The 14,240-nt window shown below is 39.7% G+C and overlaps 1 protein-coding gene and 1 non-coding gene across 5 annotated transcripts in view; both read left to right on the top strand.

The window, feature by feature from the left end:
- The window catches only part of MATR3 (matrin 3), a 50,269-nt gene that overhangs the window by 1,054 nt on the left and 34,975 nt on the right, over nt 1–14,240 (top strand). For all 4 annotated transcript variants that reach the window (XM_045184015.2, XM_053913389.1, XM_053913388.1 and 1 more), the window contains exons 2-3: nt 2,183–2,262; nt 3,018–3,102. The gene's annotated coding sequence lies outside the window, so the exon portion shown is untranslated. The remainder of the gene's footprint in view (nt 1–2,182; nt 2,263–3,017; nt 3,103–14,240) is intronic.
- Nucleotides 2,752–2,952, top strand: LOC112318216 (small nucleolar RNA SNORA74). Its single transcript, XR_002976189.1, has one exon. It is a non-coding gene; the product is annotated as a small nucleolar RNA SNORA74 (small nucleolar RNA).

Below are 14,240 nucleotides of genomic sequence, written 5' to 3' on the forward strand. Positions count from 1 at the left end.
TTAGTTTTTGTTTATCTATTTTTAGAGAGAGGGAGAGAAACATTGATTAGTTGCCTCTTGTTTGCCCCCAACCCGGGACCCCTAAAACCCAGGTATGTACCTGGACGCTGAATGAACCAGCAACCTTTGGGCTTGCAGGTCTGCAACCAACCCAGAGTTGCACCGGTCAGGGCAGCTTTTCCCTTCTACTCACTTGTATCCATCATCTCCTTGCCTGCAATGTAGATCCTGATAATAGCAAGTGTTTACTGCCTGCCCACCCATTCTATACCAGATATCATCCTGTTGGCATAATTTATGTTCCATTTAAGCCTCCAAACCACCTTGTATACAGAGTACTGTTAATAACATTCCGATTTTACAAATGAGATTGAGGTAGAGACTTGTCAGCTGTTTCTTGGCTGTTAAGCTTCCTGATACTTCTTTACTAGACCATTTATTTGTTCCATTGAACTGCTGTGAGACATAAGTAACAATAACATGTGAAAATAACACTAACCAAGAAGAAGTTATTGCCTGCTATTGTTTCTGTGGCTCAGGCCTCACCATTTCATTTTTCTCTTTTTAAGATTTTATTTATTTTTAGAGAGAGGGGAAAGTAGGGAGAAAGAGAGGGAGAGAAACATCAATTGGTTGCTTCTTGTAAGTGCCCCAACCTGAGACCAGGCCTGTAACCCAGGCTTGTGACCTGGCCAGGAATGGAACTCTAGCTTTGCGGGCTGACACCCAACCAAGTGAGCCACGCTGGCCAGGTCCTGTTACGGAGTTTTGAGGGCAGGGGTCTTGAACTCCACACAAGTATTCACTGACTGTTGGCTGGCTCTAACCTGGAATGTTTTGATGGCAGTTCTGGACTTTGAACAGATGCATGTCAGGTGAGTGCAACTCCATTCGCCTACCTTTGGCCCCAGCTGTAGGCAACTGCCTAGGTTGCCTTGTACCTAGGCAAGTGTTCCACTGCTGGGAGAACAGCAGCCAGTCGCTGGTTGGCGTTCTGGGCCTGGTTCATGCCAACACTGTTGTTAACTGTACCAGAATGCCAGCACAGTTGCTTATCCTATAGGTTAAATATGTAAGAGCATGACTTTGCAGAGAGAAACCTAAAAATTCAGATCTTTCTGAGTGGTTCTGCCTCAACAGGTTTGGCTGATATTAATTTGTGTGAATCACACTTTGGAAACAGAAAAAAGATAATAAAGCCATGAAGGGATGTATAAGTACAGAAGAAAAGTCAGGCTTTTATTTTTGAGTGCCTACCAAGTGCTCAAAGGATGCCTTATACAGGGAGGAAGTCCATGGGATTTTTGCTAATTTCACTGAAATCCAAGGTCATGACTCCCACTCCCCCCACCATAAAGCTAGATAGGATGATCCCTTTGTAGAGGGATTTCATAGCTGTGTTTATCTATGAGAATGCCTTATAGGGAAATGTTGATGTGAATTTGCTTTAAAATTATGGGCATTCTTTAGTTCATTAATAAAATATAAAAATAGCAATTGATTGAGGGCCTTTAGACACTAGGCTTAGCTACAACCATACTAATTTCTGCTTTAGGCTGACAGTATATTTGTGTTGGTTTCTTACTGATTTTCCAGGAGTGAACAGAGTTGTTGCCTCTTCGAAACAGTAAATCTTGAGCCCCTTTGGTAGTGATTTTGTTTTGGAATACTAATTTTCTGAGAAGAGATGGTTCTCAGTTCTCGGCAAACATTTTATCACTTCGGGTGATGCTGGAGATTGTCCAATAGGGCTGCCTTAGTTGCTGCATCTGTGAAAAGTAGCATCCTAGTTTCCATAGGAGGAACTGGTGAGGGTGTTGGGAGGCAGGGAAGTTATTTATCAAAGCTAGTTTTGTTCTATCAATTGGCTTCCCCTTAAAAGGATTCTCTTAGCTAAAAGTTGAGTGCTTTGTTTGACTACCTCGGATATTTGTCATGAATAAAGCCTTTTATATATGGGGTCTTTAGTGATATTTAGAGGGCTTGAGGGATGGTTAGTTTTCATGGTAAACATAGGCAAGAAAAAGGCAACTAATGGAAAATAAAATGATTTCTGAGGGTGTAAAATATGGTTAAATTATAAATGGCAGGAGGCATTCTGCTTACATCTTTACAGAACAGCAGCCTTAGGAGCTGCTGTTTTTGTCTGGGTTGTTCAAGAGTGAAATCTTTTTCTTTTTAGGATGACTTGAAAGTAGGGCATCCTTGGCCATCTTGAAGAGAGGAAATTGGTGGCAGGTGGACAGTCTATGGAGTTTGCAGGTAAATGTCCCTATTCATTCCAACACTGACTATGTGTCAGGCCTCTGTTAGTTGGTGTCCATCAGAAAACACTGGGAGGCAAAATTACCTATATTTTTCCCCAGTAAATTAAGCCTGAGTATGATTTTGATGGTTATGGTCTGAAGGCATGTGGAGTATCTGTATCATTCCATCTAAGGAATTTATAGGGAGATTGTAAATTTCATAAGGGAAACAATACTGTATCTTGCCTTACTCACTGCTAGATCCCAAGCACAGTGCCTGGTACATGGCAGGTATTCCCTGAATGTTAGATAAAATGACTGAAGGCATGGGAAAGGGATTCTTGTGTCCTGTTTATTTAAAGGATTTGGCAGCAGTGTCTGTAATCAGTGCTTCCAGGCCTCTGTTTTGTAGTTAAGATTTAATTCATAGGGATACCTGTATCCATGTCTTTTGCCTTGGGTTCCTGGGTATCTGAAACAAATAAGAAAGCTGTTTCAAGTATTATCCAGCGGTTGTCAGCTATCCAGGCTAGTGTGATGCCTTGGATGGTGTTACACTGTTGGAAGAGCAAGCACTGCCTTTCATGAGGTCTGGCTCCGATCACTGTTTTGGTGTTGTAGCCAAGTACCTTTGGGCAGCGTTTTGCACCTCTGAGAGTGGAATAACTCCTGTTGTGGAGTTGGTCCTAGTCTGGGTGTGAACAATTTTTTTTCTGTTAGAAAAGGACCCCTGTTAGGGATAGCCTGTCATTCCTTTTCTCTGAACCCTAGGTATCTTCGCCTGAGTGAGCAACCTGCCTCCATCAGGACCTCAGATGTCTGACAGACAGCCCTGTGTGGCAGCAGGATAATTAATGTATGTAGTCCTTTTGTCATGTGGGTTCTAACTAACTTGCTTCAGCCCTGATGGATGCTATGAAATAATAGAAAGAAATATATCGGTCTCTGCCCCTGGTTCTTGGCCCAGAGCTCCTAAAACACTTGTAACTTTGTAAGTAACGAGAGCACCTTGTGTTTAATACTCAGTTTTTTACTTTGGTTCCTGACTAGAGCTCCTAAATCCCATGGAATTTCCCAGCTGACAGGAGTGTCTTCTAATGGGGGCTGGTCACCAGAAAAACCAAGGACTGAAACTTAGAATTTGCAGTCCCACCGCTCCCCCATTCTCCAGAGAGGGCTGAGGGGATGGAAATTGAGTTGATAATTGATCATGCCTATGTGATGAAGCCTCCATAAAAATCCCAGTACTGTGGGATTCAGAGAACTTTCAGGCTGGTGAACACATGGAGGTGCTGGGAGAGTGATGCACCCAGAGAGGTTATGGAAGCTTGGTACCCCTTTCCATATACCTTGTCCTGGGCCTCTCCCATCCAGAAGTTCTTCTGTGTCTTTTATCATGTCCTTTTATAATACTTCAGTAAACAGTAAGTACACAGTTTTCCTGAGCTCTGAGCTGCTCTAGCAAATTAGTTGAATCTGAGGAGGAGGTTGTGGGAACCTCCAGGGGGGTATTTTTTTGTTTTTTGTTTGTTTGTTTGTTTTTTATCCTTACCCCCAAATATGTGTTTTTTGATTTGAGAGAGAAAGGGAGGCACTGATCAGTTGCCTTCTATATGTGCTCCAATGGGGAATCAAACCCACAACCTTTGGTGTATGGGATGATGCTCCAACCAACTAAGCCACCCAGCTAGTGTAGAACCTCCAATTTTTAGCCTATCAGTCAGAAGCACGAGGACAGCTGGACTTCTGATTTGGCAGTGAGTGGGGGACAGACATGGGGAATGTGTCCTTAACCTGTGGTATCTGATGCTGTCTCCAGCTGTAGATAGTGTCAGAATTGAGTTAAATTGTAGGAAACCCAGCTGGTGACACAGATTTGCTTGGTTTGAGAAAAAACCTACATATCTGGTGTCAGAAGTATTGAGAGTGTGGTAGTATTGTGAGAGCAAAGGAAAAACAGAAGTGAGGTTTTCTTTCAGGTGGAAAACTAAACCTAAACTAAGCTCTCATTTCCTAGAGCCCTGCTGTGCAATACATGTGTCTATTTGAATGGACGAAAATTAAATAAAATCATTTTCTCCATCTCAGTATCTAGTGACTACCATATTGGAAAGCTCAGAATAATTCCATCAATGAAGAAAGTTTTATTATACACTGTTATTCTAGAGGAGGGGTTGGCAATCTTCCTGTAAAGAGCCAGATAATATTTTAGGTTTGTGCACCACATGTTGCAACCACTCAGCTCTGCAGTTGCATTGTAAAAGCAGCCACAGACAACATGGCAACAAGTGAGCATTATTGTGTTCCCATAAAACATTATTTATGGGTTCTGAAATTAGAATTTCATAAAATTTTCAGTGTTGCAAAAAACATTTTCCCCCAAACCATTTTAAGCTTAAGGGTCGTTCAAACAGGCCAGAATTGGCCTGCAGGCTATAGTGTAGCAAGCCCTGTTCTAGAGAATGGAATTTAGGCCTTGAGACTTGACAGCTCATTAGTGACAGATTCAGGGCTAGTGCTAACATGCAAAAAATTCCATGTTAGCAAGACTTTACCATACAACCTTCAACTCTTCGTCTTTTAGGTGACTTTAGTAGTAGAATAGTCTTTTTTTTTAAAAAAAAAGATTTAATTTATTTTTTATATGGGGGCTGTGAGAAAGAGAGGGAGAGAAACATCAGTGAAAGAAACATTGTTCACACACCCCCAACTGGGGACTGGCCTGTAACCCAGGCATATGCCCTGACTGGGAATCGAACCGGTGACCCTTTAGGGCAGAATAGTCCTTATTTCTTATATTCGGGGTCTATGTATACCTTTTGCATGGATTACTTTTGTCATAGTGGTTCTCTTTTTGATGTACACCTAAGAAAGAGGTCCTAAGGAGAGCAGCCTTTCATTTCCTGCAGATCCTGATCACAGCCTCAGTCCTAGATAGTGAAATAGAAATGGCTTCTAAGGGGAAATACTTAGTATCATGAATAGCCAGGGTTTAAATAGAGGATCTTAGTTCCGCTGAGCAGATTGCCTTCCTGACCATGGTAAGGCCACCCAGGTGCAGAGAGAGGTCCCTATGTTGCTACTTGAAAAGGGATAATTTATTTGGTATTTGTGCCTGTATTTAATACCCTAAGAGGTTTCAATGGCTTAATCATGCACATTAAGGTAATTTAATGGGATTTCCTACTTCATAAATGAAGTTAATTAGTCACCTACTACTCCCTGTTGACTTGATATTTTTAACCCCCCAGTGAGCCTAAGAAGATGAAATAAAACATTTCAAAGTAGCTTTTTTTATTTATTCCTTCTCTTTCCTTATTTTTTTTCCATGTTGCAATGGAAGCTGAGATTGGACTGGCAGATTTACCAGTCTGTAAATATCCAAGCTGCCACCTCTGGCCATAAGTAACCGTCAGTAAACACAAGTGCCCCTCTTTGTTGCATATTAAGAGGAAAAAATAAAGCAGGGTGAATAGGGGGCCCCATGTATTGAATGCTAACCTGTCACCTATCAATTTATTTTCCTTTCAGGGTCAAAAAACTATTGTCAATGGACTTTTGCATTGAAATTTTGGATTTCATGTCTAATTTTAATCAGGAAAACTAAATCCCTGAGGAATAAATTCTACAGGCTCCAAAGGGACATGGAAAGGAGGCTCAGTGCCTAGGAATTTACACAAAGGAAAACAACCTGATAAGAGCAGCTAATTAAAAACTTTAAAAAGTGACAATGGGCCCGAGGTGGTATAGCTCAGTGGATTGGGCACGGGCCTGCGAACCAAAGCATCCCAAGTTTGATTCCTAGTCAGGGCACATGCCTGGGTCTCGTGCCATGTCCCCAGTATGGGGTGTGCGAGAGGCAACCATACATTGATGTTTCACTCCCTCTCTTTCTCTCCCCCTTCTCTAAAAATGAAGAAATAAATAAAATCTTAAAACAAATAATAAAATTAATTAAAAATTAAAAAAGAACACATCCCTAGACTGCCTTGGCTCTACCACTTTCAAGTTGTGTGACCTTTGTTAAACTACTCAAGCTCTCATTTAAAAAAAAACAAGGTGACAATGACTCCTGTTAATCTAATCTTGCTGCTTTAACTGGGGCTTTATAAATTGCTCCAGTTAATGGTCCTGTCAATATTCTCTTGGGAAACAATTTCACTGAATTAACAAGTTAACTATAATACTTAAAATGCTTAAAAACATCTTTCTGTTTATTCCTATTTTAATGAGCCAGCGTGTTGGATCATGTATTTGTCCATTGAGTACCTTAAGGCCTGGTTTAAAGGGGACACTGTTACTTTGGCCCACCCTGTTCTCCAGTAAAATCGCTTTGGGTTGTGAGAATGTTCTGTACTGCTTGTACTACATGGGAGGGGGGTGATAAAATGGAACTTGAAATTTCTGTTATTTTAGAATAATTGTAGATGCACAGAAAAGTTGCGAAGATAGTACAAAGAATTCCTGCATACCCCACACGCAGTTTCCCCTAATAACATTTTACATTAGAATAGTACCTTTGTGACAAAGGACCAGTGTCATACATTATTATTAACTGAAGTCCATACTTTCTTCTGATTTCCTTAATTTTTATCTAATGTCCTTTCTCTGTTCCAGGACCCCATTGAAGATACATTTGGTCGTCATGTCTCTTTAGGCACCTCTTTGCTGTGACAGCTTCTTAGACTTACCTTGTTTTTGATGACCTTGAGTTTTGAGTCAGGTATTCTGTAGAAAGTCCTTCAGTTAGGATCGAGCTTTTCTCGTGATTAGTTTGGGCTTAAGGGATTTTGAGAGGAAGACCCCAGAGGAAAAGTGCAATTCTTATCACATAATCAATAATACAGCCCTGGCTGGTGTGGCCCAGTGGATTGAGTGACACGTTGCCGGTTCAATTCCCCGTCAGACACATGCTTAGGAAAATCTTAAAAAACAAGACAAAAAAACATGCATATATCAGCCCTAACTACTGTGGCTCAGTTGGTTGGGCATCATCCCGCAAAGTGAAAGGATTTCCAGTCAGGGCACATGCCTGGGTTGTGGGTTTGGTTCCTGGTGAAGAGGTATACTAGAGGCGACCAATTCATGTTTCTCTCATATTGATACTTCTCTCCCTCTCTTCCTCTCTTCCCCTCCCTAAAAATAAAGAATTTTTTTTTTAATGTACATAATATCAGTATGGTTTGTTACTGTTGATTTTAGCCTTGATCACCTGGCTGAGGTCTTACTGGCCAGGTTTGTCCACTCTAAAATTCCTCCCCTTTATCCAATACTGTGCCCTTTCCTTTTTTAAGTTTATTGATCTTAGAGAGAAACATCTGTTTGTTGTTCCACTTAGTTATGTATTCATTGGTTGACCCCTGTATTTGCCCTGACCAAGGGTCTAACTCAGGAGCTTGGCATATTGGGATGATGCTCTAACCAACTGAGCTATGTGGCCAGAGCCCCAATACTGTACTCTTCCCAATCACTGTGTGCAGCCTACACTTAAGGAGAGGGGAGTTTTGCCCTCCTTAAAGGTGGAATGTGTACATAAGTTACTTAGAATTTTTTAGAAAGAAATTGATCTTTTCTCCCTCATTCAGTCAACTTACTTTTTTTAAAGATGTTACTTATTTAATTTTAGAGAGAGGAAGGAAGGGAGAAGGAGAGGGAGAGAAACATTGATGTACAATGTTACAAGAGATACATCAATCAGTTGCCTCTTGCATGCACCTCCGCTGGGACCTGGCCCGCCACCCAGACATGTGCCCCGACTGGGAATTGAACCAGTGACCTTTTGGTTCATAGGTCGGCACTCAATCCACTGAGCCACACCAGCCAGGGCTCGTGCAACTTATTTATATAACTATGGACTCATGGATACTTACTGTGTACGTGGGGAAATAATCCAATAATAGTTTATTTTCAAATCATTCCAGCCCTGACATTTGGAGCTGTTTCATTTGGCTCCTGTGTCTTTTCAGTATGCCCCCATCATTGCGGGGTTATTGTTTTTGAGGACTTCTCACTTTATGGCACTACAAAATGCTCCAGGCTCATCTTTTATTTTTCCTGGCCCAATTTCAGTGTCAACCAGTCATTGAAGGGGCCCTGGTTCCTTTATAATTTAATGGCGTTAAGGAACCAAGATCTGGGTGCTAGAAGTGCTAGCACCTGTGTGGTAGGACACAGCCCCTCTTCATGCTGAGTGTGTTCTAGGCCCTGTCTAGAAGATAGAACGATGAGATCTATGTGTGTGCTAACTAGGATCCATAGTTCATTACCTCCTTTATGTTACAAACATTCTGTTTTTAATATTCAGTACATTTTATCCCATTGCCTTTGTTTATTCCCTTTACTGTAGAACAGGGATCGAGCCTATTGTCTCTTATAGTGGATACTGTATTCCCCAAGTGACTGATATTTTTTACCCTAGGAGCTCACAGTAAAGGATGGGAATTTTGTTACCAGTTTCTTGTAACAGGGAGGAGACGAGCCCAGGCCCTAGTGTTCCAATGAGTTGAAGGAGAAGGGAGATACCCTCAAGGCACAGAGGCTCTGCGTTAGAATCATGGCTTCACCAGTGGCAGATAGTAGAACTTCCTCTACTTCTTCTCAGTTGTAATTCTCTAGAGGAGAACTCAAGGGGCTAAGTAAAGTTGTGACATACTGGCCACCCCAGCCAGTGATGGTTTAGACATGAGGCAATGAACAGGAGAGGGAAAGGACATAATAGCAAAGTTTTGTCTCAGCCTATACTACTACTCCCATGCATTTTCTCTTTTCCACAATGGGTTTTCCACTTCTTGCCCTTGTATAGTAGGATCCAGTCATAATCTGTTTCTCCAGAGGACGTTTCACATTACATATCTCAGATCCTAAATCCCTCTTTGTATAATACTTTCATGGGTATGTTAGAGGAAGAAATAACCCAAGCCAATTACTCATCTTGTCAGAAGACTGATACCTTTTCGTGGCTTTTATCCACTGAACTCTATGCTAGACTTTGGGGATAAGTGATGAAAGAGATACAGTCCCTGCTTACCCTAACTTAACATGCCAGGACTTGTACAGTCTAGCCCTTAACTCTCGCCCCATCTATCACCCTCAGATTACCTTCTGGCCATACTGGTTTCTTTCAGGTTTTTATAATAAGCCTTTTGAGACTAGGTCTCTGCACATACTGTTTCTCTTTTTGGTTCCATTTTCCTTCTCCCTTTTGTCTACTTTAGAATCTCAGCTGCACTTCTGCAGAGAAGCCTCCATTCCTGACTGTCTGAACACCCAATATATGTGTCATTGCACCATGTTTTACCACAGAGCTAGAGTCAGATGCTATGCAAGAGTCCTTTGAAAAGGCATTCTCCAGCTTCTAAAGGTTTATCTCACTCCCGTATAACCAAGTAGCCTCAGTTCTACCGACAACTAACTAAAGAGCCTTCACTAGTAAATATTAATATCTATGTGTAATGTACCCTAGAGGAAGGTCATAGGAATATCCTGCTTTTCAATAGTACTCAAGTAAATGTAATGGGAGTGCTAGTTTTGTTCTTTTTAAAAAATTTTGTGCCCTGGCCAGGTGGCTTGGTTGGAGCATCGTCCTGTCCACCAAAACACCAAAAGGTTGTGGATTTGATTCCTGGTTGGGGCACTTAGAGGACGCAATTGATCAGTATTTCACCTCTTCCTTCCTCTCTCTAAAATCAATAAAGATAACCTTGGGTGAGGATTAAAAAAATTATTTTTTGAAACAAAAGATGGAAACAAGGTGTCAGATTTCCAAGTCATTTGCTAATGGACCTTAAAGATATACCATAGTGCACAGTTACATGGAACTAAATTTAGTTTCAAAAAGTATTAAATGAAAATAATTGATTTGCAGAGGATTTGTTCAAATTTGAGACATCCGTTAACTATATGTGTGGACTTTTGTCACTTTGGTAACACATAATTGTCTTCATAGTTAAGAAAATTTGTGAAACATCTTTATAAATTATAACTAACAAGTAGGTGCCAGGATGAAATTTAGAACCAGATTTAAATGGATAATTTTAACGTATTTACCTTGGGGCTCTATAAAAATGAATAATCTTTGAATCTATGATCTTGTCATTTTAGCATATTTATGTAAATATTTTGCAGAACATGTGGCAGCGTAGGAAATTGATGACATTTACTGTATATTGACCATGTTCCAGAACTGCTAATAAATTTATTCTATTCATCTCTTAATCCTCTCAACAAATCTCTACTACAAGGTACATGTTGTTATTTACCCAAGGTCACACAGTTGGTGGGTCCAAGAACTAATGTGGTATTCATTGAATCTCCAAAGCTAGTGGTTGGTTTGGGGCTTTCATGTATAGTACCCCAAGTCTTTCCAACTAATTATTATAAATATCTACTTGTGTTTACCATCATCAACCTCATTCAGACTAACATCTTTCAGGGACTACTGAAATATCTGTCTTCTAGTGTCTTATACCTGTTAAAATTCCAAAAAACCTTTTTCAAGCCATCAGCATCATAGCCACTCTTGCTATAGCTTGAGGATGATTCCTTTTTCTCAGTGGATTGAGCACCAGCCTACAAACTGAAAGGTTAGCAGTTTGATTCCTGGGCAGGGCACATGCCTGGGTTGTGGGTTCGGTCCCCAGGTGGGGTACATACAAGAGGCAACCAATCAATGTTTCTCTTGCACATCGATGTTTTTCTCTCCTTCCTTCCCCCTCTCTAAATAAATAAATAAATAAAATCTTAAAAAAAAAAAAAATGTCCCTCTGGAGGGCCTGAATGGGTCACACATCCCTATCCCTAGTCTTGCCCTATGACCGGGTTTATCACTTCCTATTAAATTCTTCAAGGATTTACTTTCTTAGAGGATGGGAGTGATGTGTTTCCTTTTTAACTTCACATATATACTGGTACATACCTGCTAAATTAAGGGATAAAGACTTCATCTGTAGATACACATTAAAAAAACATTATGTAATGACACAATACAGAAGTCATTTCCAGGTTATTTAAGAATACACTGAGAATATTTGCAATTAATCTCAAAAATTACATAATCTCCCTATAGCTTTAAAATGGCTTTTGCTAAAATTGCTGAGAGTCACGATTCCTAACCTGATAAAAATGTATCTTACTCTAAAAGCCTATGCAATGCATATTAGGGAAACTCTAGAAGCATTCCTACTGAAAAAGAGACCTTCGTTCAGAGGTAGTCAGGCAAGAGAAGAAAGTAAACGTGTAAATGGGAAAGAAGATGAAAATTACTTGTAGATGGTGAATTACTTAAATACTGCGAGTGTCAATTGAAAATAGTTCATTGAACTAGCAAGTTTGAAGGTAAACTGGAAGGAAAATAAAACTTGGAATATTTGAGACATGCATAGGTTACATACAAAGAAAACATTAAAATATTGATAGGCAAATGAGACTTTAAATGGTAAGCTATACCATGTCAAAGAAATCTCAACATAAAAATAATTTGAAAGAAAACTAAGTTTTAAAAAATCTGAGTAAAAATAACAGGAATATTTTTGGAACTAGACAAATTGATTCTAACATACATTTGGAAAACTATAATGTGCAGAATTACAACTCAAAGGAAAACTAGGCCTACGCCATATGAAAATATTGCAAAAAGAGTAAAATGGGGTAGTACTGGTACCTGAATACATTACTCAATGAATGGAACAGGTAAGAAAGTCTAGAAATACCTGGCTGGTGTTCAGTGGGTTGAGTGCTGGCCTGCAAGCCAAAGGGTTGCTGGTTCGATTCCCAGCTGGGGGCGCACAAGGGGCAACCACACATTGATGATTCTCTCCCTCTCTTTCTCCCTTCTCTCTCTAAAAATAAATAAAATCTTTAAGAAAAAAAAATCCTTTAAAAAAAAAAAGTCTAGAGATAGATCCTGAGACAAATTGTAAAAGTACAGGAAGGAAACAGGCAGTTTTGTTCTTCATATAATCGTGTAGTGGCTTTGCCTTCTAAGTTAAAAACAAAATGAAGAATACTTAAAAAGAATGGATGATGTGACTAGATCTTAAAGATTCTGTATGCAAACACAACATACAGAATGTTTGCCAAAGGTTAATTTTCTTTAATTTCTATAAATCAAAAAGTGGAAGCTCAACAACCCAATATATAAATGGGCAAAAGATACGAACAGTTGGAAGATGATACTTAACCTTAGTTAAAGCAAATAAAATCCATAGTTGAGATTCCATTCTCTAGCAGTCAATTTTCAAATAGATTTCAACAGCAGCTACTAAAGGAATGGAGAAACAGGCACTCATTGGCTCAGAGAAAATTGGTATAATCATTAAGGAAGGCAATCTAGTATTTAGAAGACATTCTGACTAAGCAATTCCAATGCAACCAAAAGAATGTTTTGTGACACAAAAATTACGATATTCCAATTTTAATGTTAAGAACACAGTCATCCTTGGCCCTTGTAGCTCAGTTGGTTAGAGAGGCCTCCCGATTTGCCAAAGTTGTGGGTTCGGTCTCCATTCCGGTCATATATAAGAATCAACCAATGAATTGCATAAATAAGTGGAACAAATTATGTTTCTTCCTTCTCTGTAAAGTCAATAGAGTAAAAGACACACAGCAGTCTGACTGCTTTTTCTGACCACATGGCCCGTAAACCTGAAATTTCATTTGTCCCTTTACAGAAACTGCCTGCTTCCTGCTCTAGAATAGCATTGTATAAAAAAGGTTTCTGCAATCACAAAAATGTTCTCCCAATTGTCTGCTAGCTAAGTGTAGATAGTAAGGTTGAGAAAAGGAGTGTAGCTTATGGCTGTTAAACAGTGAACAGCATAGCTCTAGAAAACAAAGGGTTTATTTTGAACTACACGTAGTTTTACATGTTTAGAGTAATATGTGCATGAATTTTTTATCACTGCTTTGAATAGAAGAAAATAGGAAAATACCTAAATTGTAAGTTGGAAGAACATTTGTTAAATTTTATACTATCCATATAATGGAATACTAGACAGACTTAATGAAAGATAACCAAAGAAATAAAATGAGAACAGTGTACAGTCTTAAAGCTTTGTTTAATGTACCACTGCACAACAAAGCACCTTAAAACTTTGTCCTAGTTCAAACAGATATTAAACTAATGTGGGTTAATTGGACTTAGCTGGGGCTACAGCTATCTGGTGGCTTCAGTTTGCCTGGCAGTTGGCCCTGGCTGTCACCAGGAGCTCAACTGAGTCTCTGCACTGAAGTGCTGTGGTTCTGTTGATGTGTGGCCTTCTCAAATTGGTTGAGATATTCACCACATGGCAACTGGGTTCCATTTGGGTGAAAGCAGATCTTAAAAGTCACTTACACATTGTGTTCATCAGAACCAATTATAGGTACCTTCCAGATTCAAGTAGAGGGGAAATTGATTTCTCTAGTCCATGAGAAGAGTGGAACTCATGGCTGTCTTTAATTCATCATATTATGTGCAAACACAAAATGTTTAGATATTTACCCTGGTCAGGTGCCTCAGTTGGGGCATTGTCCCAATGTGCTAAGGTTTTGAGTTCGATCCGAGGTCAGGGCACATACAGGAGTCAACCAATGAATGCATAAAGGGGTAGAACAACAATGTTTTTCTCCCTCCCTTCTTCCTCTCTGTCTAAAATCAATAAATAAAGACAATTTTTAATGTTCATATACTTATAGAAAATCCTTAGAATACACAAGAAATGGTTGCTAGTGGTTGCTTTCATGTAGGGAAATACAGGTTGGAGGGAAAGTTTGTTGTGTTCTTTGAATTTTATTATATGTATTCCCTATTCAAAAGCTCCTCTTTAAGTTCCTTCTCTACCTCCACTGATGAAAGAACCACTGATTAGCAGTTTTCTGCTTTGAAATAACCTAAAGTATCGAAAAGATGGTAGCCTGCCAGGAGATTGTGAGACTATGGGTCTGCTGAAGACAGTACAGTATAATGCTTAAAAGCTGGATTTAGATTTATTCAGAATTGTATCCAAATCCTGGCTT

Source organism: Desmodus rotundus, chromosome 10 (genome assembly GCF_022682495.2).
Source record: "Desmodus rotundus isolate HL8 chromosome 10, HLdesRot8A.1, whole genome shotgun sequence".
Lineage (NCBI taxonomy): Eukaryota > Metazoa > Chordata > Mammalia > Chiroptera > Phyllostomidae > Desmodus > Desmodus rotundus.